Source organism: Musa acuminata, chromosome BXJ2-8, assembly GCF_036884655.1.
Source record: "Musa acuminata AAA Group cultivar baxijiao chromosome BXJ2-8, Cavendish_Baxijiao_AAA, whole genome shotgun sequence".
NCBI lineage: Eukaryota > Viridiplantae > Streptophyta > Magnoliopsida > Zingiberales > Musaceae > Musa > Musa acuminata.
This window is the reverse complement of record NC_088345.1, coordinates 41,273,057-41,300,371: the sequence shown is the minus strand read 5'-3', so window position 1 is coordinate 41,300,371 and position 27,315 is coordinate 41,273,057.

Here is a 27,315-nt window from a genome sequence, read left to right as displayed (position 1 = left end):
TTTGATTCTGCAGAACTGTTTTCCGCGCTTTTACGAACGAGCTTCCTTGCAGTTTACGCTTACATTTTAATCCTATTAATAACTGCAATCTGTCCTCTACGATTTTACGAACGAGTTTCAACATTTAGACGTAAAACTGCATTCGGACGTAAATCGGCTTTCTTCGCTCAATCATCAGATTTCAGTTTACGTTTACGTCTTGATTTCAACTGCATACTGCCTTCTGCGAATATACAAACGAGTTTCAAAGTTTAGACGTAAATCTGCGTCTAGACGTAAAACTGCGTTTAGACGTAAAACTGCGTTTAGACGTAAATCTGCGTTTAGACGTAAAACTGCGTTTAGACGTAAAACTGCGTTTAGACGTAAATCTGCGTTTAGACGTAAAACTACGTTTAGACGTAAAACTGCGTTTAGACGTAAATCTGCGTTTAGACGTAAATCTGCATTTAGACGCAAAACTGCGCTTAGACGCAAAACTGCGCTTAGACGCAATCTGCGCTTAGACGCAAAACTGCGCTTAGACGCAATCTGCGCTTAGACGCAAACTGCACTTAGATACAAACTGAGAATTTGCTTTTGCATCATAATCGTTTTTGAACGAACGCAGCTTTTTGTTTTTAAATTATTATAAGATTTCCGCTGCACTAATTCACCCCCCCCCCTCTTAGTGCTCTTGATCCTAACAATTGGTATCAGAGCTCGGTTAACTCTCTAAAGGATTAAAACCCAAGAGAGATGGCATACGCCGGAAACCAAGAGGGGCATTCGATTACACGTCCACCCATGTTCAGTGGAACGGACTACACTTACTGGAAGACCCGAATGAGGATCTTTCTTATTTCTATGGATTTTGAACTATGGAACCTTGTTGAAAATGGATTTTCAAAATCTTCTCTTCCAATGATCGATTGGAACGATTTGGAAAAGAAGGCTTTCGCTCTTAATGCAAAGGCTATGAATGCCTTATTTTGCGCACTAGATAAAAACGAATTTAATCGTGTTTCAACTTGCGAAACTGCTTTTGATATTTGGCACACACTTGAAGTGACCCACGAGGGCACAAGTAGAGTGAAAGAGTCAAAAATCAATCTGTTGCTGCATTCTTTTGAACTTTTTCGAATGAAACCGAGTGAAACCATTGGCGACATGTTTACCCGTTTCACGGATGTCGTCAACGGTTTAAAAGGTCTCGGAAAGAGCTTTTCGGATTTTGAGCTTGTTAATAAGATACTAAGATCCCTTCCTAAGAGTTGGGATCCTAAAGTCACCGCCATTCAAGAGGCAAAAGATCTGCAAAATTTCCCTCTTGAAGAACTAATCGGGTCATTAATGACCTACGAAATGACCTGCAAAGCTCATGAAGAGCAAGAAGACATCCTTCCAAAGAACAGGAAGGATATGGCACTTAAAACTTCTGAATGCCACTTGAGAGAAAACTCAAGTGATGAGGATTGTGACGATGACTTGGCACTGTTGACAAGAAAGTTTAAAAAATTCTTCAAAAGAAACAAGTTTAAAAACGATGTGAAAAATAAACTTGAACCTAAGAAGGACCAAGTGATCTGCTATGAATGTAAAAAGCCGGGACACTACAAAAGTGATTGTCCCCAAGTCAAGAAAAAAACAACAAAGAAGAAGGCGCTCCAAGCAACATGGGATGATTCGAGCGCATCCGAGGAAGAAGAATCCAACACCGAGCAAGTTGCTCATTACGCCTTTATGGCCATCGAAGGGGAGGTAACGGATTTATTAGATGCTGATTTATCTTTCGATGAATTATTAAAAGCCTTCCATGATTTATTTGATGAATGCAAAGTTATAAATAGAAAATATAAGTTGCTAAAAAGGGTACATGATAATCTTACTTGTGAGTTTGATAAGTTAAAAGTCAAACATCATGATAGTTTAAACTCATGTATCAAATGTCATGATTTAGAAACTATACAAAATGAAAACTTGCTGCTTAAGGACACCTTGAAGAAATTCGAGGTTGGTAGCAAGTCATTAAACATGATCCTTACAAACAAGGGTCATGCTCCCAAAAGAAGTGGGATTGGATTTGTGAGGAGTCCTCACCGAAATCCAACTACCTTTGTAAAAGGCCCCATCTTACATGTTCAAAACCAAACCAAGTGCAACTTTTGTTGCAAATCTGGACACAAGACACATTGTTGTCCATTCAAGAAAATAAGTCCAAACAAATTAATTTGGGTTCCTAAAGGAACCATGATAAACTCTATGCAACATGATAGAAAATGTAGATCTATTTATGAGGCACCCAAAAGCAAATGGGTACCTAAACGTCATCCTTTCTTGTAGAAAACTAAACAATCGCAAGCTAGGAGCAAGAAATGGTACCTTGATAGTGGATGCTCAAGGCATATGACCGGAGATCCATCTCAATTCTCTAAGCTCTCTAGCATAGACGAAGGATATGTCACCTTCGGAGACAACAACAAGGGTAAAATCATTGGCAAAGGAACCATAGGTAACAAATCCAACCTCTCTATTGAAGATGTTTTACTAGTTGATGGTTTAAAACATAACCTCTTGAGCATTAGTCAATTATGTGATAAAGGATATATTATAAGATTTGAATCTAATGCCTGCATCATTGAAAAACCACACAAAAATATATCTATGATTGCATTAAAACAAAACAACGTATACACTATTGACATCAATGACTTATGTGATGAAATGTGCTTTGCCGTTATGAATGAGGATGCTTGGCTATGGCATAGAAGATTAGGTCATGCTAGCATGAAACTAATCAATCAAGTATCATCTAGAGAACTTGTAAGAGGAATTCCTCATATCAAGTTCATCAAAGATAATGTATGTGATGCTTGCCAATTAGGTAAGCAAATTAGGGGTAGCTTCAAAAGCTAAGAATCAAATAAGCACCTCTAGGCCCTTACAATTGATCCATATGGACTTGTTCGGACCAATCTCTACATCGAGTCTAGGAGGTAGCAAATACGCCTTTGTCATTATTGATGACTATAGCAGATATACATGGACCTACTTCTTAAAACAAAAAAATGAATGCTTTAGACATTTTACCAAGTTTTGTAAACTTGTTCAAAATGAGAAGGAATCTATGATTTCGTCAATTAGAAGTGATCACGGTGGAGAATTTCAAAACCATGACTTCCAAGAATTCTGTGAACTCAACGGATACAACCATAACTTCTCTACTCCAAGAAATCCTCAACAAAATGGGGTAGTAGAAAGAAAAAATCGAAATTTGCAAGAAATGGCTAGAACCATGTTGAATGAACATAGCCTACCCAAATATTTTTGGGCCGAAGCTGTAAACACTGCATGTTATATTTTAAATAGAGTCCTAGTAAGACCCTTACTCACCAAAACTCCTTATGAGTTATGGAATAACAAAAAACCCAATGTCTCATATTTTAAAGTCTTTGGGTGTAAGTGTTTTATCTTGAATGAAAAGGATAACTTAGGAAAATTCGATGCTAAATCTGATGAAGGAATTTTTCTTGGTTATTCTTCGGTTTCTAAAGCTTTTCGCATCTTCAATAAAAGAACCTTAATTATTGAAGAATCCATCCATGTTGTTTTCAATGAGATTTCAGAAATTAAGAAAAATGATCTTGATGATGATATTAATTTTGATTCCTTGAATTTAAACGAAACCCCGTCTCCAACTAGCAACTTGGTTGCATCCACTTCCAAAACATCCTTACCCAAGGATTGGAAGTATATAGATGCTCATCCTAAGGAGCTAATCCTAGGAGACACATCAAAGGGGGTTCAAACACGATCTTCTTTTAAAAACTTTTGTGCCAACGCCGCTTTTCTCTCCCAAATTGAACCCAAATGTGTTGATGAAGCCATGAAAGATGATTCATGGATTATCGCAATGCAAGATGAATTAAATCAATTTGAGAGAAATGAGGTGTGGACGCTTGTTCCCAGGCCAAATGACCATTTAGTAATTGGTACTAAATGGGTCTTTAGAAACAAGCAAGATGAAAATGGTATCGTGGTTAGAAACAAGGCTAGATTAGTGGCCAAAGGTTTCAACCAAGAAGAAGGTATCGATTACGAAGAAACCTTCGCACCTATGGCTCGATTGGAAGCCATAAGGATGCTCCTTGCCTATGCTAGTTGCAATAATTTTAAGTTGTTTCAAATGGATGTTAAAAGCGCTTTTCTAAATGGTTTCATTTCCGAAGAAGTTTATGTTGAACAACCTCCTGGATTTGAAAATAATGGCTACCCTAATCATGTGTTTAGATTAACTAAAGCTCTCTATGGTTTAAAGCAAGCCCCAAGGGCTTGGTATGAGAGACTTAGCTCTTTTCTCATTGAAAATAATTTCGTAAAAGGCAAGGTTGATACTACATTGTTTATCAAGAATTTTGAAAATGATTTTCTCATTGTTCAGATTTATGTTGATGACATTATCTTTGGTTCTACAAATGAATCTCTTTGTGAATCCTTTTCGAAAACTATGAGTCATGAATTCGAAATGAGTCTAATGGGAGAGTTAACATTCTTCTTAGGCCTACAAATCAAACAACTTAGCAATGGCATCTTTATTAGTCAAACCAAATATGCTGTAAGTTTGCTAAAGAAGTTCAAAATGAATAATTCAAAAGCCATTGACACTCCTATGAGCACCTTCACTAAGTTAGAAATTGATGAGAATGGAGAAAGCTTCGATCAAAAAACCTATAGGGGTATGATAGGAAGTTTACTTTACCTCACTGCCACCAGACCAGACATTATGTTCAGTGTAGGACTTTGTGCTAGATTTCAATCAGACCCTAAGATATCTCATCTCAAAGCTGTCAAAAGAATACTCAGATATCTTAATGGAACTACCAATCTAGGATTATGGTACCCAAAATCAGAAAATTTTGAATTAACAGCCTATGCTGATGCGGACTTCGCTGGCTGTAAACTAGACAGAAAAAGCACATCAGGATCATGTCAATTTTTAGGACATGCCCTTGTATCCTGGTCATCTAAGAAACAAAACTCGGTTGCCCTATCAACAACCGAAGCTGAATACATTGCAGCAAGTGCATGCTGTGCACAAGTTGTATGGATGAAAAACACTTTAGAAGATTACAAAGTGAATCTTAAAGATATTCCCATTAAATGTGATAACACGAGTGCAATATGCTTAACTAAAAATCCTATACAACACTCAAGAACAAAACACATTGATATTAGACATCACTTTATACGTGATCATGTCACTAATCATGACGTGACCATAGAGTTTATTGATACCAAACATCAACTGGCTGATATCTTCACAAAACCCCTATGTGAAGAACAATTTGATTACATAAGAAGAGAATTAGGTATGTTGATATGTCCAAATACTTGAGTTATTACTATTACATGCCTTGACAAACGCTTGATCAAATAACATGTTGCAAATTATGTGACAAATATTCTTAACCAAATGCATGTAAGAAGTTCATTTTTCGGGTTGTATGCTAAAAATGGGATGTTCCCGTACACTCTTATGAAAACTCCTTGGAAAATGACTTTCCTCCGTCAAGCAAAAACAATAAAGTGATATATGTGTCATGACTTCCTTTATATGCTTGATCATGCTTTTTGTTGATGACAAAGGGGGAGAAAAATATGAATTGATAAACACTATGTCATAGCTGAACTGCCATAATCATATCTATGTCATAGTTACAAATACTTGAGTGATGCTATAAACAATGTTATGCCATCCTTGCATCACCAAGAGATATGTGAACATGTACTATAGTTTGCATCATATCTTGATTTGATATTGTGAAGAAAATGCAAACTTGCTAGAAAATCTCAAATGTAAGCATCATGTAAGAAGTCCTTCGTTGCTTTATATGATTACATGATGAATGGTTACAAACACTATCATACAAACTTGTTGATGTATGTCATGCCTTGACATAATTCTTGAAGAGATACATCATGATAGGCATCATGATGGGAGCATTGATAAGTTTAACTGATCTAACTTATCAATGCGTCACTTGAATTCTTAGGTCTTGAATTCAAGGTTGACTTATCTCAACTATGGCATATAGATAGGGGGAGTTAAGGATAACTCCTTTATCAATTGATTGTCATCATCAAAAAGGGGGAGATTGTTGAATCTCGGATTTTGATGATGAAGTCAATTGTCATTTGTTATCTAATCTATGTGTTGAGATAAGTGTGCAGGATTAACTACGATGAGATTAAGACAAGCAGCAGGAGTTGCGCCGGAGTCAAGATCATGATCACGTTGGGAGTTCGAGAGTTCGACGGAAGTTCGGACGGTCGTCGGAGGTTCAGAGAGAACAGATCCGAGAAGTCCAGAAGCTTGCCAAGCGAAGCTCGTCGGAACTCGCCAAGTGGATCGTCGCAAAGTCCAGGAGTATGCCGGATGTCCGTAGAAGGATCACCGACGGTTATCGGTTGATCGACGGAAGTTGGCCGGAAACTCGCCGGAAGAAGCGATTGACGCATCGGAGCAAGCTGCAGAAGTTGTCTTAGAGATAATCGTAGTTAGCACGATGATTAAGCATGAAAATGGGAGGTGATCCCATTAGCTTAATCTTGGGGCAATTGGGCCCCTGAAAAGATTCAAAGTGGGTCGAATGGAGTGAACCATTCGGACCCTGATTGCACCAGGAGGTGCAACCGCCCCAGCCAGGAGGTGCAACCGCCTGGGCTGTGGGGTTGAGAGGTGCAACCGCCCCAGCCAGGAGGTGCAACCGCCTGGGCTGTGGGGTTGGGAGGTGCAACCGCCCCAGCCAGGAGGTGCAACCGCCAGGGTTGCAAGGCTGGGAGGTGCAACCGCTCCAGCCAAGAGGTTGCACCGCCAGAGCTCAAGTTCCGAGCTCTGCCAGGCGATGCAACCACCAAGCTCAGTCTTCGAGCTTTGGCAGAGTGGTGCATCAGCCTGAGCTCAGTCTCGAGCTTTGCCAGGTGATGAATTCACCAAGCTCAGTCTTCGAGCTATGGCAGAATGGTGCATCAGCTTGAGCTCAGTTTGGAGCTCTGCCAAGTGATGCAACCACCAAGCTCAGATTTCGAGCTCTGCCAGGTGATGCAACCACCAAGCTCAGTCTTCGAGCTCTGCCAGGTGATGCAACCATCGAGCTCAGTCTTCGAGCTCTGGCAGAGAAGAAGCAATCGGCAGAGCTCAGTCTTCGAGCTCTGCCAGGCGGTGCCACCTCTCCAGTTGAGAGGTGCAACCGCCTGATCCCAGAAATTCTGGGATTAGATCGATTTGATCGTTTTGAGCTCGAATTTTAAATTGGGTTGGGGCCTATAAATACCCCACCCATTCAGCACTGAAAAGACACAGACCTATACCGAAATTGTGATCTTTTCTGTGATTCTAAAGAGCTCAAAAGTGTTGTAAAGCCTTGAGTCTCCTCCTTCTGTTCTTCAAGTTTTCAACTGTAAAGTGAGGAGAGAAAGGTCTGTAAAGGTTGTCTCCTAAGCCTGTCAAAAGGAGAGAAACTGTAAGAGGGAAGTTTGGCCTTCGCCCATTGAAGGAAGGCAGCTAGTTGACGTCGGCAACCTCATCGGTGGAGGAAGCCAAAAGTGGAGTAGGTCAAGGCTGACCGAACCACTCTAAATCTCTGGTTTGCGTTTATTTTCGAGCACTTTATCATTACTGCAAACCTCCCTCATCACTACTGCTCTCTGCGCTTTCACGAACAAGTTCTAAGTGCTGTTCTTCCAAATCTGCATTCAGACGTAAACTTGTATTTTCGTACATTACAGTTTACGTTTACGTTTGATTCTGCAGAATTGTTTTCCGCGCTTTTACGAACGAGCTTCCTTGCAGTTTACGCTTACATTTTAATCCTATTAATAACTGCAATCTGTCCTCTACGATTTTACGAACGAGTTTCAACATTTAGACGTAAAACTGCATTCGGACGTAAATCGGCTTTCTTCGCTCAATCATCAGATTTCAGTTTACGTTTACGTCTTGATTTCAACTGCATACTGCCTTCTGCGAATATACAAACGAGTTTCAAAGTTTAGACGTAAATCTGCGTCTAGACGTAAAACTGCGTTTAGACGTAAAACTGCGTTTAGACGTAAATCTGCGTTTAGACGTAAAACTGCGTTTAGACGTAAAACTACGTTTAGACGTAAATCTGCGTTTAGACGTAAAACTACGTTTAGATGTAAAACTGCGTTTAGACGTAAATCTGCGTTTAGACGTAAATCTGCATTTAGACGCAAAACTGCGCTTAGACGCAAAACTGCGCTTAGACGCAATCTGCGCTTAGACGCAAAACTGCGCTTAGACGCAATCTGCGCTTAGACGCAAACTGCACTTAGATACAAACTGAGAATTTGCTTTTGCATCATAATCGTTTTTGAACGAACGCAGCTTTTTGTTTTTAAATTATTATAAGATTTCCGCTGCACTAATTCACCCCCCCCCCCTCTTAGTGCTCTTGATCCTAACAAAAATCAATTGATGTGTTTGTCATCTAATGTGTGTTTAAAGTGACGCAGGACTAGCTTCGATCAGAAAAGGCAAATGGATTAAAGCAGAACAAATCAGATGTTGAGCCGGAGCAAACATGTCAGAAGATTGGACATTGGGCCGGAGGATCGGTCGATGTGTCGGTAGAAGATTTTGATTCGTGAATTCGGTCATCGGGCCAAGAAAATCGGACATTATGCCAAGGAGTTCAGATGGTGTGAGAAGACAATAAGTTGATTAGGCAATATGTCGAAGGAGAGGATGATGCGCCGAAGGATCGAATGAAGCGTCGGAAGAACCAATGACATGCCGGATAACATAGGATTCGCTTGTAATCATTTATGTCTAGATCTAGTTAGTTTAGAGTCTAATTGAGTCAATTTAGAATTTAATTAGACCAAGTCAATTAGGGGCCAACTGAGCCCAAGTTTGGGTTGTGTTGGGCCATGTGGAAGGCCCAAACAATGACACAACAGGTGGAACCGTCATGGCACAGTCTTCGAGACTATGTCAGGTGGTGGTACCACTTAGATACAATCTTTGAGAGACTGTTAGGCGGTGGTAACATCAGCCTGGGCAGTGGTACTGCCTGTACCTTGAAATCTCGAGGATTTGAATTTTGGCTCCAAGTTTTAAAGCCATTTAGGGTCTATAAACACCCCAGCTATTCCTACATGGACTAGCAAGTAAATTGAGCAAAACTTTGTGATGTTAAAATTGTAAACCTTACTAGAAAGTTTAGTTCTACTTTGTAAAAGAGGGGTGTAAAGATTGTCTCCCAAACCTATGAAAAGGAGGTGTAAAAGAGTAGTTGATCTTCGCCCGATTGAATGAAGATCATTAGTGGATGCTGGTGGCCTCGACGGAAGAGGAATCGGTAGAGTGGATGTAGGTCATGATGACCAAACCACTATAAAACAGTTTGTATTTCTATTTTGCTATTTACCTTCACTGTAAACTACTTACTTGCTTTACTTCTACTACGCTTATGAATACGCATTCAAAGTTAAGTATTTCCTATATGGGCTATTGTCCGAGATCGGTTTTTCAATGTACAAAAAACTTTTCAAACCAACGTAATTTTATCATTGAAATGACTCTTTTGGTTTAACACATAAGAGAAATGACTCTTTTCGGCTTTTAAGAGGGTCACTCTCTCATTCATTCTCCCATGTTCAATGGGACGGACTATATATATTGAAAAATTCAAATGAGAGATTTCTTACATTCTTTGGATTTAAATTTATGGAATATCAGTGAAAACAAATTTCAAAGGTCTTCTCTTCCAATAAATGATTGGAATTATTTGGAGAAGAAGACTTTTTCTTTAAATGCTAGAGCTATGAATGCTTTATTTTGCGCCTTAGATAAAAATGATTCAATCGGGTTTCTACTTGCGAAATGGCTTTTGATATTTGGCACACACTCAAAATCACACACGAAGGCACTAGTAGCGTAAAAGATTAAAAGATTAATCTTTTGATGCTTGATTTCGAGTTGTTTCGAATGTAGCCGAGCGAAACTATTATTGACATATACACCCGCTTTACGAAAGTCGTCAATAGTCTAAAAGCACTTGGTAAATATTTTTTAAATTTTGAACTTGTTAATAAAGTTTTACGATTTCTTTCTAAAAATTGGGACTCTAAAGTAACGAACATTCAAGCGGCCAAGAATTTGAATACTTTTTTGATCGAAGAACTTATCGGGTTTTTGATAACCTACGAAATGACTAACGTGACACATGATGAATATGAGAACTACCTTTCAAAGAACAGAAAGGATTTGACACTCTGAATAATAGAACCACTCGAGTGAAAGCTCAAGTGATGATGAACTTAAACTTCTCATAATAAAGCTTAAAAGGTTCATGAAACAAGAATAAAAAAATAAAAATAAACTTAAAAAGAACACAACTACTTATTATGAACACAAGAGTAAGAAAACACTTTGGTACGAAATAAGTACCTCCGAAAACAAGGAGCAAACCAATAAGGGCAAGGTGGCAAACTACGCTTTGATGGCTTTCGTCAACGAGGTAAACAACTCAAATGAAACCCCATTACTTTTTTTTTAAAATAACTTGATGTTTTTCATGAGTTATTTTTTTAATTAGTAAATAAATAAATAAATAAAATGGGATCATGCTTTTCTTATGCTAGTAATTTTGAAAATGATAATGACCGTAACATCCCCCATTTTAAAAAATTTAGTAAAAGGTTTGTTTGTAAAAATAAGGATTATTTAATAATTATTTTATATTAAATAATATTATATTAAAAGTTTATGGCTAGGGACCTAAGAGTAAATATTAGAAATTTGATATAATTTATGAAAGATTCAGATTTAAGTTAAAAAAAAATAGTGGACATGTGTCACTAGCTAACCTAAGGTTGGTGCCACTTATCTTTGCTCTAAAGATGACACCTAGCCCCTTTCATGCATGCATGACACCTTACAACTTTTGCATTAGCCAAAACCTAAATAATTAGATGAAAGGTTAAAGAAAACAAACCTGAAGAGTTGCAGCCAACGTGAGTTTGAGAAAAGAAGAAGAAGAAGAAGGAGAAGAAGAAGAAGAGCTTGAGGTTTTTCATCAATTTTCCCACATTTGGGATTCAAATAATTTTAAGACAAGTGTTCTAACCCTATCCTACAGTAACCTTAATCTCTATTTCCATTTTTATTCTACAAAATTCAAAAGATTTCAACTGAGAATCAGACCTTCTTTCGTTTTGATACAAAGCTAGGAATCTGTAATTTTTCGGTAATCTGACCTCTATGCAATATTTCGGTCATAACATTTTGTAATAAACTCTAATTTAGACAACACCTATTTCATTTTAAAGTAGACAAAAAAATCTTTATTTTGATACTAAGATTGAATGATTTGGAGTTTAAATGCCTACTAAGACTTCTGTTTAAATTAACCCTACAGATTCTGCAAAACAGGGACTGAAATTTCTGACCTCTTGTTGCTTAACTACTTATAACATTTTGCTATGAATTCAGATTCATACAAAGTATGATTTATTCAAAGCTAGACTCAAAATTATTTCTGTGTATTTCTTATTTGAAATTTTTGGAGTACAATTGCTAACTAGAACATCTACTTTCATTGACCCTATAGATTCAGTAAAACAGAGCTAATATTTTTAGACCTTTCACTACGAAATTATCTGTAACTCTTTGTTGTAAATTCCAATTCTTGTAAAATTAATTTTCCTAAAACTAGATTGATAGGGCTTTCTAATGACACCTATTTTGTATAAATTGGAGCATAATTGGTTATCCAAATAGTTTATACAATATTCCTATCAAATTCTGCCAGAATCGAGCTTTGGTCGATTTTGGCTTTCCTTGTTACTTCTCTTTGGAAATCGATTTCGGCAAAAACTCTTACTTCAGTTAAGCTTTACATAATTACCTTAAATTTCTGTATACTTTTATCCTTTATTTATTTGTACATCTGCAGCTATCATCTAAAGTTCATGTTTGCATCATAATGATTCGGCACATGCACCCCATTGTTTTGCATTTTGCTTTTGATATGTGCCTCTTCCAGTTTCATTTCTTTAGACATTGAATTTATCTAACTTTCTTATATCAATTGAGCTATATGTGATTTCTTGAAATCCTTGTATGCCCTTGCTTTTGTTTCCTTTCAAATCTAAATACATTTGTGAAAGATTATGTTTGTATCGTATTGACTCGAAAGGTATATGTACATTTCGTTGTTCCGCATGTGCTTCCAATATATGCTAATTTCATTATTCATACTGTCCCCTTGTACTCTGGTGTTTGTGAGATAAATGTGAACCTTTGCTAAAAATGGTAAAGGGAGTTATGCTTAGAGCCCGCGATATGTCATCGATATCGATGACATTGGAGCTTCTATTCATGTTTTGTTCTTTGTTATACCTTGAAAACTACCATATGTCATCGATATGCTCCTTATGCCAATGATATGCTCTAATTACCTTTCCTCGATTGTATGAACAAAACGTGCTTCGAACGATACGACATTGTAATTCTGCATTCAAACAAAACATGCTACTATTTCATCTTGTATCTCTGCTTTGTAATTTGATACCTTATTTGTTTGAAACCTGTCCTCTTTGCTATGGATATGTTAATCATTTGCTGAGCTTTATATGCTCATCCCGTTGCTATATAAATTTTTCAGGATAGCTTATCGCTCACTAAAATATGTAAATTGGGTTGAGGTAGTGGAAGGCTAGAAGATTTTGGGACAAATATTTTGTACTTGATAGGTTGATGTTGTATAAGTTCTTTTTGGGTGTAATAAAATATCAATGACAAATCTAAATTGATGTATCTTGTAAATATTTGAAAAGTACCTCTTACGTGAGGATTTTGGAAATGTTAAGTTTAAACTGTGTTATGATATAAACATGTAGTACATGTTGGTTTTGTGATTGCATTAATTATTGTGCTTATGGATTTATGATATAGTTATGGTTTAGTTAAGTTGCTTTTGGATTTTAAAGAATCATCTAGTGACATGATGTATGATTATAAACTGCACAGGTTTTGTGAATTGTGGATTGTAGAGGTGAATGACTTGAATATTTTTCTTAGTGACCTCAAATGTCTGATTGGATCCTGGATTATTTGTTGAATTATAATTTTATCAATCTTGAGTTAGGTTCACACCTCCTAAATGAGAATTAAATTCGGGGGGGCGTGACAATGACAATTGCAAGTTTTATAAAAATACATCAAAATGTTAGATTTAAATATAATGATTAAATTCTATGTATGTTTTAAAGAAGCAATAATGAATATCTTGATGATTTCCATATTATTTTTCGATGATGATGCATGGCTTTTGTATGGAAGGCTCGATGATTTTTGTCTTTGGTTTTCGATTTTAATGAATGATGCATGGATTTGGTATAAAAGATAAAGGCATGCTTGTATGAAATCAATCAAAAATTTGAAACTAAAAGAAAATGAGATATCTTTTCATCTTATGGAACCTATCTACGTTGCCTTCATTTAGTTGTCCGAAAAGTGATTTTAATGATGATTTTAGATTTCTTTTCATATGATTCATTTTAATAATGAGATAATATATCCAAATCATTCACATATTCTTGAGATTTATGAATCAAAATCTTATATCTCCTAGGCTTCTTTTTGCCATTTACTAAAGAGAAAAATTATCCAAATGAATCATGAAGGTTATTTCGATATTCATGAATTGATTATAACTTGTGATATTTTTTTTTATGAATCATCATCTTGATTTCTCGATATTTGATACATGAGATTTTTTTATGAATCAAGATCTTATTTTTAAACTCCTATGTTTCTTTTTATCAATTATCTAAAAAGAAGAGATTAATGAATCTATCTATATCCTTTTTTTCATGAATCTCTTGAAAATGACTTTGATTTGATGATTTGAATTTGAATGGGCTTTATCTTGATTTTTTAAAATTTATAACTTAAGATTTCTTATGCATGAATTAAGATATTATATCATGAATGCTTGAGTATCATGTGTGATATGCCCATAGTGATGATTGATTGATTTTTGGTATCATGCATGAAGTAAGAATGAAATGTAAGGTTTTAAAATTGTGCATGTTTTAATTTCAAACTATAATGATGTACAAACATATTGAAAAAAGATTGATACTTTAACTTTGTCATGATTTAAAAATTGATGTAAAGGAATAAAAGAGTTACAACATTGTATTATTCCCTTCTTTTTGACAATGAAAAAAGGGGAGAAAAATTGCTAGTTTAAGATGCAAATTTTTTTTCAACTATGTGTGAAAAACTTGCTAGTTTGAACATCATAAAGAAAAGCAAACATACTAACTTGTACATCTAGCAAAATTTATAAACTTGCAAAACTTAAAATATGCTAGCTTGCATATTCTAAAATGATACATTGCTATCTTGCATTCTTTTTCAAGAACTTGTTAACCTTCATACTTTAAAGAGAAGTAACACTTGCCAAATTGCTAGCTTTCATGTTGTAAAATGATGTAAAATTTTGTTAGCTTGCGTTTTACAAAGGAAGCAAAAAATTACACTTCTCAAAAGAGAAGAAATAACATGCTATCTTGAACATCACTGAAGATTGCTAGCTTACCTATCTTAAGAAGCAAAAATGCAAACTTGCAAAATTTGCAATCTTGCACATCTACAAAATTAATGATGATTTAGTGATTATGCATGTTGTAAGGTGATGAACAAATTTGCTAGTTGTATGTTATAAAACTTGCATGATAATAAAACTGGAGATTATGCAATAATTTGAACTTATATGTTTAAACACTTGATAGTTGAACTTCTCCTTTTTGTTGATGACAAAGGGGAAGAGTATGATGTTATGCATGATTTTATCATGACATGTTGCTTGGATTTTTGAATCCAAGAGTTCTATCAATATGGCATATTGATAGGGGGAGTATGTTTAAGCTCCGGGAGCTAAGGTTAACTCCGTCATCAATTGGTTGTCATCATAAAAAATGGGAAGATTGTTAAATTTTTTATTTTGATGATGAAATCAATTGATGTGTTTGTCATCTAATGTGCATCTAAAGTGACGCAAGACTAGCTTCGATCAAAAAAGGAAAATCGATTAAAGCAGGAGGAATAGAACATTGGGCCGGAGCAAACATGTTAGAAGATTGGACATCGGGCCGGAGGATCGGTCGACGTATCGGCAAAAAGTTTCAGTCCGTGAATTCGGGTATCGGGCCAAGAAGATAGGACATTATGCCAAGGAGATTAGATGTTGTGAGAAGACAACATGTTGATTGGGCAATACGCTAAAGGAGATGACGATGCACCAAAGGATCGGACGAAGCGTCGGAGGATCGGACGAAGCACCGAAAGAACCAATGACATGCTAGATAACATAGGATTCGCTTGTAATCAATTATGTCTAGATCAAGTTAGTTTAGAGTCTAATTGAGTTGATTTAGAATATAATTAGATCAACTCAATTAGGGGCCAACTGGGCCTAAGTTTGGGCTGTGTTGGGCCATGTGAAAGGCCTAAACAGTGACCCAACATGTGGAACTATCATGGCACAATCTTCGAGACTATGTCAAGTGGTGGTACCGCCTAGACACAGTCTTTGAGAGACTATCAGGCAATGGTACCACCAGTCTCGGTAGTGATACCGCCTAGTGCAGGCGATGGTACTGCTCATACTCCAAAATCTCGGGGATTTAAATTTTGGCTCTAAGTTTTGAAGTCATTTGGGGTCTATAAATATTCTAGCTATTTCTGCATAGAGTAGCAAGTAAATTGAGCAAAACTCTGTGATGCTACAATTGTAAACCCTACTAGAAATTTTAGTTTCACTTTGTAAAAGAGGGGTATAAAGGTTGTCTCCTAAACCTGTGAAAAGGAGAAGGTGTAAAATGGTAGTTGATCTTCGCTCAATTGAAAGAAGATCGTTAGTGGATTCTGGTGGCCTCAACGGACGAGGAATCGGTGGAGTGGATGTAGGTCACGACGACCGAACCACTATAAAATGGTTTGCATTTCTATTTTACTATTTACCTTCACTACAAACTTCTTACTTGCTTTACTTATACTATGCTTATGAATATGCTTTCAAAGTTAAGTATTTCCCATATGGGCTTTTGTTCGAGATCGGTTTTTCAACGTACGAAAGATTTTTCGAACCGACATAATTTTATCCGCTGCACTAATTCACCCCCCTCCCCCCCCCACCTCTTAGTGCTGACTCATTCCTAACGGATAGAACCTTGAATTCAAATTGAATTTAAGTCAAAACAAGATATCATTATGAGTCCAAGCAACATAAAATCATGCATAATCAAATTTTCAATACATCATTCCATGCATGATCATCAACATAACTTCTCCCCCTTTGTCATCAACAAAATGGAGAAGTGCAACTAGCAAGTTTTTGATATATAATTTCAAATCATTGCATAATTTAGAGGTTTTGAAATATCATATATCATTGCATAATTTCATCATTGCATATATCATTATGCAAACTAGCAAGTTTTTGATATGAAAGTTTGTAAATTTTTACATATTTTGAAATGTGTAAGATAGCACTTTTGTTTCTCTTAAGATTGTAAGCTACAATTCTTGGTGATGTTCAAGATAGCAAGTTCTTCTCTTTTGAGAAGTGCAAGCTAGTAATTTTTGCTTCCTAGCAAGTTTTCTCCTTGTAATTTGTAAGCTAGCAAATTTATCTCCCCCTTTGTCATTGTCAAATAGAAGGGAAGAATACAATTTTGTAATTCTTTTCCCTTTACATCAATTTCCAAATCATGACAAAAGCAAAGTGTCAGTCTTATTTCAATATATTTGTGCGTCATATAGTTTCAAATTAAAACATACATAATTTCAAAACCTTATATATCATCCTTACTTTATGCATGATACCAAAAATAAATCAATCATCACTATGGGCATATCATACATGATACTAAAGCATTCATAATACCAAACATTAAATCAATATTTTTAAGCATTTATCATTTCATGATTTTTGGTACCAAACATTCATCATTTATTTTCTCCCCCTTTATCATAGGCAAAAAGAGAGGAATAGTACAAAGGTATAAATATTCAAGTCATCATATGGAAGATATAAAAAAAAAAATGGTGATGAAATATACTTCATGAATATAAAGAATTATACAAAGAAAAATCATATCATAAAAGATAAGATAATATGATTACCAAAAGACATGATTCAAAATATTCTCTTTAATAAAATGCAAGAAATCATTTGAGACTTCAAGTTTTGATTTATATAAAGTGAGGGATCTCGATTCATATAAGGAAACTATCAAGTTTTGATACCAATAATTCAAGATCGATCATGATATAGATAAAAACATTCCTATAGAAAAAACGAGTTATGAGAGAACACATAAAGGATCTCTAGTTATGTATAATAATTCTCATGATTCATATAGTAAATCTCCTCTTTAAATAAAATACCAAGAAAAATCATAGGAGTACAAAGAAGAGATCTTGATTAAAAAAAAAACTCAAGCAATTCATGTTAGGATCAAGAGCGGTACTAAGAGGGGAGGTAAATTAGTGTAGCGGAAAACTTTCACTATTAAAAAAAAAACTTATTTCAATTAAAAATGATTCCAATGAGAATGATTTTAATTCAATTCGTTTCAGAAATAATTTGAACTTGAAACCTTTCGTGAAAGTGCAAGAGAGGACTAAGGTGATTTACAGTAATGTAAATTGCACAAATGAAAAGCGTCAGTTTCGTAAAGTCTTCATACGATTAAAGCCGATCTCAGAAGATGTTTACGTGAAAGTGTATGTAGACGTAGTTAAAGCACAGTAAGGAGGAGAGGCAGTTTGCTATAAAAGAAAGTTACTCAAAGTAAATACAAACCGAGTTTTAGAGTGGTTCGGTCAACGTGACCTACATCCACTTTCGGCTTCCTCCTTCGACGAGGTCATCGGCGTCCACTATAGGCCTTCCTTCAATAGGCAAAGGCCAACTACCTTTTACAGCTTTTCTCCTTTTGTCGGGTTTTGGAGACAACCCTTACAAGTTTCACTCCTCTCTTGAATGATCTCAACACTTAGAAAGGGAGGAGGAGAACTCTAGCACTTTTACAACTCTTTAACACTTCAAAGACTAAAGAATATATCAAGTTTTCATTCCCTTTCATACAGAAAAGGGTGGGGTATTTATAGACCCTAATGTCTTTCAAAAATGGAGCCAAGATATATCTCATCCCGGATTTCCGGGATCCTGGTGGTACCACCACCATTACTGGGCGGTACTACCGCTAGACATCTGACATGGGGTTGTACTATCGCTCAGTTTGGGTGGTACTACCGCCTAACAAAGCTCGAAGATCGAGCTCTAGCGATACCACCACCTGATAAGGGTGGTACCACCACTGGCAGCAATAACTATCGGCGGTACTACTGCTTGACAGGGGCGGTACCACCACCCAGAATTCTTGGGAGACTGAGTCTCCCAAGTAGTACCACATTTGGCCCTAGCAGTGCCACCGCCAGCCAAAAATTCTGGGTCCTGGTTGGGTCTTGAATCCGGCCCAAACCAGGCCATCTTAGGGCCCAGTTGGGCCCTAATTAAGTTAGTAGGATTACCACCCAATCCTAACTTAATTTATGTTGGAAAATCTTGGGGGCGACATCACATGCGCAGCGGAAGAATAAGAAAACAAAATCCCCGATATTCGTCGTCGTGCGAAGATTGGTGGGCAAAATCAGCGAAACTCAAAACTACGTATAGAGTAGATTGTGTACCTAGGGAGATCGTATATCCTTGTTTCCTTACAGATCCTTAGGAGAGGGTGAATGAGATCAAGCGTCATCCTCTCTAGCGGTGATCCATACAGTAGGGTTGCAACAACGCTCCTCAAAACTCCAGGCCTGCTCTGAGGTGGAGAGGGAGAGGAGAATAGGAAAGGCACACAAAGACTCTAGCCTATGAGGCTCTGAATCCCTCCTATTTATAGAGGTCCCCTGTCAAACCCTAATGGCTCCTCCCCTAGTGGGTATTGGATCTGCATCCAATAAGACAAGGGCTCTGTCGGATATCTCATATCTGAACCTCTACTCATCGCAATGCCTACCATATGTGTGTGACCCTCTAGGCCCAATATCGAGCTGGCCGTGAGTCATACCTGTCAAAACTCCTTTTAACTCAGTGAATTATTATCTCTGTAATAATTCACTTGACTCATCGACTACGGACGTACCAGGCCACTACGCCGTAGTCCCCAAACGATACAGGGGAATCCAATCCATTGGACCTGTCTGTCCTCAGTTACCGTGTACATATAGTCCCTCATCCATCTAATATCCCAGAGACCGTATATCGAGCATGGTGCTGTCAGACCCATACGGTTTCTACTCGAGTCTCGCTCTAATTGAATTCTCCTGGAGAACTCTTTCTCCCTCAACCCGAATGACCCTGGCCAGGGATTTGTCTGAGCAAGAACACATGGGATATTCCTCTCATGACGCCGAGAGTGTATGATCCTCTATCGACACTCAATAGCCCTTGTAAGGTCGACTACCACTCCCAATGACCAGTTGTACTAGATTTGGGATAGCCAAACCTATAAGTCTGGTATCAAAGAGTGGAACACTCATACAAGACATCCTTAGTGTCTTAAGTCTAAGGACCAAATACACCACTAGGACTACGAAATCGCTGTTTGACAATAAGGCATCATCAACCATCCAGCATTCCGTAAGCGGATCAATCAGTGAACTCATTCTCCAATAAGCACCTGTATTGTATCCCTAGTGTCCCTACACAAGCAGCTATGAGACCAGCTGCATCCATCATATGGATGGGTATACAGCACACCAGTCTGTCCGGTTATCACGATGTCCCTCTCGAGTAACCTATGACCGGGGTTATTTAGGATATGTGTTTAAAGGTGAATCGATCTCATTATCGTGATCTCATCGCGATCCGATTCCCATTGCACAAATCCAAGGACATCACAATATATATATGCATTTATGCAATAGTTATAAAGTAATATACGTCAAAATATAATAAGTAAAAAGATTCTGTATCAAGTCACACGTGCCATCACTCACGTGATTGGCTTGCCGGGCACCTATGACTAACAATTTACACTCTAACAACGATAATTAAGACATGATTACTACACTTCATGTTCTGGTGTGTCAATCGCACTTCTGGCGAGCTTCCGGCGAACATCCGACGAACTCTCGGCAATGCTCCGGCGGACTCCCGACAAGCTCTTGGACTTTGCGACGATCTTCTTGGCGAGTTCTGATGAGCTTCTAGACTTCTCGGTTGTTTCCTGTAGAACTTCCGACGAACATCCAAACTTCCGACGAACTCTCGAACTCCGAATGTGATCTCGATCTTGACTCCGGCACAACTCTTGCTTCAAGTCTTACAGCCATCGTAGTTAATCCTACATACTTTTCTCAACATATAGATTATATCAAATAAATAATAATTGACATCATCATCAAAATTCGAGATTCAACAATCTTCCCCTTTTTGATGATGACAATCAATTGATGATGGAGTTAATCTTAACTCTCCCTATCTATATGCCATACTTGAGAAAAGTCATTCTTGAATTCAAGACCTTTGAATTCAAGAGATATATTAATAAGTTAAGTTTATTTAAACTTATCAATACTCACATCATGATTCCTATCATGATCTAATATTTTCATAATAATGTCAAGGCTTGACATCCATTTTCAAGTCTAATATTTCAAATATTTAAGGATGACAAACATAGCAATTCATTTAATGGTAAGATATCAATTTGTAAAATTACAAGTTAAGCTCTAGATATCTTATCATAATGAAGAAAAGTTAACATGCAAACATTTCAAGTGTAAAATTACATATATTTATCATCAATTTACCATATTTTGATATTATTTCTCTCCTTTTATCATCAACAAAAAGGAGGATGATTCAACAATAAATGAAAGCGTGGTAAAAAATTCATGTCATATTTCAAATTGTAAAGAAATTCATACAAATCATATTTCAAGTATTCATGACATGATATCATTCAAAAGTTCTCAGTTATAAATATTTAACGAGATGACTTCCACCATCTTCTCCCTTTTTATTTTTAATTAAAACTTCGCATGAAGGAGGAAAGTAAGGAGGATAAAAAAACATTAAGAACCAACTTTGAATGAAGTTAACAATGATAAAAGAGTTTCATTAAATCATACTTTATTCATTAAGAAAGAATTCATATGAAAAAATTATCAAATCAAATCCATTTCTAAATTAAAAATTCACAAGAGATAAATCCATGAGAGATGCATTTGTCAATGACCTCTATGTATCAAAAATAAACTTGATATAGCATAGACTCATGAAAGCTCCATTCAAGAAATACATTAAGTGAAAGATAGTCCAAAAAGAAAATATACATCAAATTCATGCATTTATAAAGTGTTTTGTCATAGCTTTTCATCACTACTTGCATGAGGCAAAATCATTAGTGCTTTGTAGTACTCAAAGATTAAGAATCTGATGTATGATTAAAACTTCTTAATATTCAATCATAATCATGAAAGTAAACATGATATTGAGGCACACAACCTTATCAACATATAAAATTTGCATCATAAAATTATCAGCACGGAATTTAAATAAGTGATCAAAGAATCAAGAAGGTCCGAAACCGAAATTTAACAAATTCATGCATTCGGACACATTAACATTCCTAACTCCGCAAATGCTCATCAAATAATACATCAAATTCATGCATTTGGATAAATTAACATTTCTAACTCTCTTCTGATAAAATCAAATTGTTCTTCACTTAAAGGATTTATAAAAATATCGGCTAATTGATGTTTTCTATCAATAAACTCTAAGATTACATTATGAATAGTGACATGATCTCGTATAAAGTGATGCCTAATATCAATATGTTTTATTCTAGAGTGTTGAATGAGATTTTTTGTTAAATATATTGTACTTGTGTTATCACATTTTATGGAGATATTTTTAAAATGAATCTTATAATCCTCTAAAGTATTTTTCATCCACACAACTTGTGCACAGCATGCACTAGCTGCAATATACTCAGCTTTAGTTGTAGATAGTGCAACCGAGTTTTGTTTCTTGGATGACCAAGAAACAAGTGTATATCCTAAGAACTGACATGTTTCGGATGTGCTTTTTCTATCTAATATACATCTAGCAAAATCCGCATCAGCATATGCAATTAGTTCAAAGTTCTCATACTTTGGATACCATAATCCTATATTAGTGGTACCTTTAAGATATCTAAGTATTCTTTTAACTGTTTTGAGATGAGATATCTTAGGATTAGATTGAAACCTAGCATAAAGTCCTACACTAAACATAATATCCGGTCTAGTTGTAGTGAGGTAAAGTAAACTTCATATCATACCCCTATAAGCTTTCTGATCAAAGCTTTCTCCACTTTCATCAATTTCTAACTTAGTGGAAGTGCTCATAGGAGTGTTAATAGCTTTTGAGTTATCCATATTGAACCTTTTTAGCAAATCTAAAGCGTATTTTCTTTGACTAAGAAATATAACATTGCTTAGTTGTTTGATTTGTAAGCCTAAAAACAAAGTTAATTCCCCCATCAAACTCATTTCAAATTCAAGACTCATACTTTTAGCAAATGACTCACGTAGAGATTCATTTGTAGAACCGAAAATGATATCATTAATATAAATTTAAATAATAAAAAAATTATTTTTAAAATTTTTGTAAACAATGTAGTATCAACCTTACCTTTAGAGAAATTATTTTCAATAAGAAATGAACTAAATCTCTTATACTAAGCCCTTGGGGCTTGTTTTAAACCATAGAGAACTTTAGTCAATTTAAACATATGATTAGGGAAACTATCATTCTCAAATCCGGGAGGTTGTTCAATATAAACTTCTTCGAAAATAAAGTCATTAAGAAAAACACTTTTAACATCTATATGAAACAACTTAAAATTATTACTACTAGCATAAGCAAGGAGCATTCTTATGGCTTCTAATCGAGCCATAGGAGCGAAGGTTTCTTCGTAATCGATACATTCTTCTTGTTGAAACCTTTGGCTACTAATCTAGCCTTGTTTCTAACTATGATACCAGATTCATCTTGCTTATTTCTAAAGACCCATTTAGTACCAATAACTAAATGGTCATTTAGCCTAGGAACAAGCTTCCACACTTCATTTCTCTCAAATTGATTTAACTCATCTTGCATTGCGATGATCCATGAATCATCTTTCATGGCATCGTCAATGCATTTAGGTTCAATTTGGGAGAGAAAACGACATTGGCATAAAATGTTTTAAGAGAAGAACATGTTTGAACCCCTTTAGATGTTCGAAGAGGAGAAGAAGAAGAATAGGAAGAGAAGAAGAGGAGGGAGCAGGAGAAGAGGTTGTGATTGTTAGGATCGGAGTGGCACTAAGAGGGGGGGGTGAATTCGTGCAGCGGATTAAAACGTTGATTTCGACAAATTTTTCGTACGATAAGAACGGAACTTGAAAAGCTTAACTTGAAAGCGTATTCTTAAAGTTGCGCAGCAAAGGTAATGATGAAACAAAGCAAGTAAGAAGATTTGCAGTAATGTAAATGACAATAAGAAATGCAAACCAGAGATTACGCCGTTTTTAAAGTGGTTCGGTCAAGTGACCTACATCCACTTGCGAGGCCCCTCTTCGATGAGGCTTCCACCTTCCACTAGCAAATCTCTTGAAAGTGAAGGGTGAATACCCCTCTTACAACTTTTACAAGCGGTTCACTCTCTTACAGATTTTCAACAAGAAAGAAGGAGGTGAACACTAGCAAATTGAAAACAAGACAAGCTAACACTTTTCTAAGGCTTTTCTCTCAAACACTTGCTGCTCAAAAAGTTGTTCTCTCAGCTGAGATTTGAGGGGTATTTATAGGCCTCAAGAGGATTCAAATTTGGGCTTCAAAATTTGAATTCTCTTTGGGTTCCCGCTGTTGGAGGTGCCACCGCCCAGCCAAGCGGTGCCACCGCCCAGGGCTCGGGTGCTGGGCGGTGCCACCGCCCAGCCAGGAGGTGTCACCGCCCAGCTCTCGGGTGTTGGGCGGTGCCACTGCCCAGCTAGGCGGTGCCACCGCCTACAGTGTTTTCAGCCCGACTACAGTGTTTTCAGCCACTAGTTGGGCTTCAATCTTGGCTCTCTAGTTTGCTGGTTTAGCTTAATTTTTAACCTAAACCAACTCTGACTTTGGGCCCAGTTGGCCCCTAACCAGGATATAGGATTATCTCTTAATCCTAATCCTAATTACAAGTGGACTACATAACCAAAACACATCCTAAGCAAATTTTCAACCGCGAACGTCGAGTCTTGTTCTGGCGAGCTTTCCGACGAACTTTCTGCTGACGGGCTTCTAGCAAGCTCCCGAACTTGTGATGACTTTAATGAGTAGCCGAGCCTTCTCGGTGATCTCCGTGAACCTCCGACGATCTCTTCGGCGAACTTCCGAAAATTCCGACAAGTTCCCGATTTCTTCTCGGTTGGTTCTGGCAGCATCTCCGACGATTCTTCGGACTCTTAAATGTCCATCGAACTTGACTCCGGTATTCTCGCTTTGTGTTTTCTGGTTATCGTAGTTAATCCTGCACACACAAGCAAACACTCTACTCCGATCTAAACAATTATTATAACGCAAATTTGTTGAATCTCGGATTTTGATGATGAAGTCAATTGTCATTTGTTATCTAATCTATGTGTTGAGATAAGTGTGCAGGATTAACTACGATGAGATTAAGACAAGCAGCAGGAGTTGCCCCGGAGTCAAGATCATGATCACGTTGGGAGTTCGAGAGTTCGACGGAAGCTTGGACGGTCGTCGGAGGTTCAGAGAGAACAGATCCGAGAAGTCCAGAAGCTTGCCAAGCGAAGCTCGTCGGAACTCGCCAAGTGGATCGTCGCAAAGTCCAGGAGTATGCCGGATGTCCGCAGGAGGATCACCGAGGGTTATCGGTTGATCGACGGAAGTTGGCCGGAAACTCGCCGGAAGAAGCGATTGACGCATCGGAGCAAGCTGCAGGAGTTGTCTTAGAGATAATCGTAGTTAGCACGATGATTAAGCATGAAAATGGGAAGTGATCCCATTAGCTTAATCTTGGGGCAATTGGGCCCCTGAAAAGATTCAAAGTGGGTCGAATGGAGTGAACCATTCGGACCCTGATTGCACCAGGAGGTGCAACCGCCCCAGCCAGGAGGTGCAACCGCCTGGGCTGTGGGGCTGGGAGGTGCAACCGCCCCAGCCAGGAGGTGCAACCGCCAGGGGTGCACGGCTGGGAGGTGCAACCGCCCCAGCCAGGAGGTGCAACCGCCAGGGGTGCACGGCTGGGAGGTGCAACCGCTCCAGCCAAGAGGTTGCACCGCCAGAGCTCAAGTTCCGAGCTCTGCCAGGCGATGCAACCACCAAGCTCAGTCTTCGAGCTTTGGCAGAGTGGTGCATCAGCCTGAGCTCAGTCTCGAGCTTTGCAAGGTGATGAATTCACCAAGCTCAGTCTTCGAGCTATGGCAGAATGGTGCATCAGCTTGAGCTCAGTTTGGAGCTCTGCCAAGTGATGCAACCACCAAGCTCAGATTTCGAGCTCTGCCAGGTGATGCAACCACCAAGCTCAGTCTTCGAGCTCTGCCAGGTGATGCAACCATTGAGCTCAGTCTTCGAGCTCTGGCAGAGAAGAAGCAATCGGCAGAGCTCAGTCTTCGAGCTCTGCCAGGCGGTGCCACCTCTCCAGTTGAGAGGTGCAACCGCCTGATCCCAGAAATTCTGGGATTAGATCGATTTGATCGTTTTGAGCTCGAATTTTGAATTGGGTTGGGGCCTATAAATACCCCACCCATTCAGCACTGAAAAGATACAGACACATACCGAAATTGTGATCTTTTCTGTGATTCTAAAGAGCTCAAAAGTGTTGTAAATCCTTGAGTCTCCTCCTTCTGTTCTTCAAGTTTTCAACTGTAAAGTGAGGAGAGAAAGGTCTGTAAAGGTTGTCTCCTAAGCCTGTCAAAAGGAGAGAAACTGTAAGAGGGAAGTTTGGCCTTCGCCCATTGAAGGAAGGCAGCTAGTTGACGTCGGCAACCTCATCGGTGGAGGAAGCCAAAAGTGGAGTAGGTCAAGGCTGACCGAACCACTCTAAATCTCTGGTTTGCGTTTAATTTCGAGCACTCTATCATTACTGCAAACCTCCCTCATCACTACTGCTCTCTGCGCTTTCACGAACAAGTTCTAAGTGCTGTTCTTCCAAATCTGCATTCAGACGTAAACTTGTATTTTCGTACATTACAGTTTACGTTTACGTTTGATTCTGCAGAACTGTTTTCCGCGCTTTTACGAACGAGCTTCCTTGCAGTTTACGCTTACATTTTAATCCTATTAATAACTGCAATCTGTCCTCTACGATTTTACGAACGAATTTTAACATTTAGACGTAAAACTGCATTCGGACGTAAATCGGCTTTCTTCGCTCAATCATCAGATTTCAGTTTACGTTTACGTCTTGATTTCAACTGCATACTGCCTTCTGCGAATATACAAACGAGTTTCAAAGTTTAGACGCAAATCTGCGTTTAGACGTAAAACTGCGTTTAAACGTAAAACTGCGTTTAGACGTAAATCTGCGTTTAGACGTAAAACTACGTTTAGACGTAAAACTGCGTTTAAACGTAAAACTGCGTTTAGACGTAAATCTGCGTTTAGACGTAAAACTACGTTTAGACGTAAAACTGCGTTTAGACGCAAATCTGCGTTTAGACGTAAATCTGCATTTAGACGCAAAACTGCGCTTAGACGCAAAACTGCGCTTAGACGCAATCTGCGCTTAGACGCAAAACTGCGCTTAGACGCAATCTGCGCTTAAGACGCAAACTGCACTTAGATACAAACTGAGAATTTGCTTTTGCATCATAATCGTTTTTGAACGAACGCAGCTTTTTGTTTTTAAATTATTATAAAATTTCCGCTGCACTAATTCACCCCCCCCCTCTTAGTGCTCTTGATCCTAACAATTGGTATCAGAGCTCGGTTAACTCTCTAAAGGATTAAAACCCAAGAGAGAGATGGCATACGCCGGAAACCAAGAGGGGCATTCGATTACACGTCCACCCATGTTCAGTGGAACGGACTACACTTACTGGAAGACCCGAATGAGGATCTTTCTTATTTCTATGGATTTTGAACTATGGAACCTTGTTGAAAATGGATTTTCAAAATCTTCTCTTCCAATGATCGATTGGAACGATTTGGAAAAGAAGGCTTTCGCTCTTAATGCAAAGGCTATG